Consider the following 986-nt stretch of genomic DNA (forward strand, 5'->3'; position numbering starts at 1 on the left):
AAGGGGAGTCCCAAATGGTTTCTGTGCAATGCAATGTGCAGACTGCCATGGCACTTCCAGTGAGTTTTCTGCTCCAAATTACCAGGGAAGTGCAGCTCAAAGCAAGCTCCTGGTGTGGCAAAATGAGGAATCCGCAGGGCTCCGTCTCGCTTTTACCTACTCCTGAGCTTCCCCGGCACGTTTGTCCTGAGCCTGTGGACGCAGAAGGCTGCACATGTGCTTGCAGGGCTACTGCCCTTCACTGGGAAGAGCAGACGGGTTGCCACATGTATCCTGCGGATCGTACAGCAGGATTTTATAGGCTGGAAGGAGGCTCCAAGGGGACGCCTCTGAGACTAACCCAGCGACCTGACTAGTCGTGGCTGTCCTCAGGACTACGCTGTGCATTAACATTCTCTCTGTGTAGCGCAGCTGCAGCGCAGCAAGCTGGACTGCACACACCTCAGCGGTGCTAGGCCCCAGGCTCTGCCGAGACTCTCTCCATTTCAGGGTCACACACCTGTTCTGCTTTCAGACAACCCCCAAAATTCAAAATGTAGCTCAGCCCGAACGGTTAAATTTTTCCTGGTTTCAATCAAAAAACAATAGCCCCTCCCCCACACCCCCGGGGAAGCAAGGCGCTCCCTGGACATGCAGCCCAGGCTCGCTGAGTAGTTCGGAAACCCCAGTGATCCTTGACTGACTTTTGAGGTGGCAGTGAACCCTGTAGCTCAGAAGCTGGCTTGCCAGTACTGCTGCTCTATGCTGGTTCCTGCTGCTACAGGGATCATCTCTGTTCTGTGTTTGTACAGCACCCAGCACCACAAGGTCCTGGTTCGTGACTGGGGCTTCTAAGTGCTACAGCAATACAAACAATTATCAATAATATCTGCTAGTTGGATGCAAGCCAGGCGATGAGGTCATCCAATGTGAGATGCTCAGGATTCGGCACGTTGTAGGTTTGATCTCTCTCTGTGGCAGTTAGAGGACTGGGTTGTATCACTCCA

Source organism: Emydura macquarii, unplaced genomic scaffold, assembly GCF_026122565.2.
Source record: "Emydura macquarii macquarii isolate MOO-44397 ecotype Brisbane River unplaced genomic scaffold, CSIRO-AGI_Emac_v2 contig_1644, whole genome shotgun sequence".
In the NCBI taxonomy this organism is placed as follows: domain Eukaryota; kingdom Metazoa; phylum Chordata; order Testudines; family Chelidae; genus Emydura; species Emydura macquarii.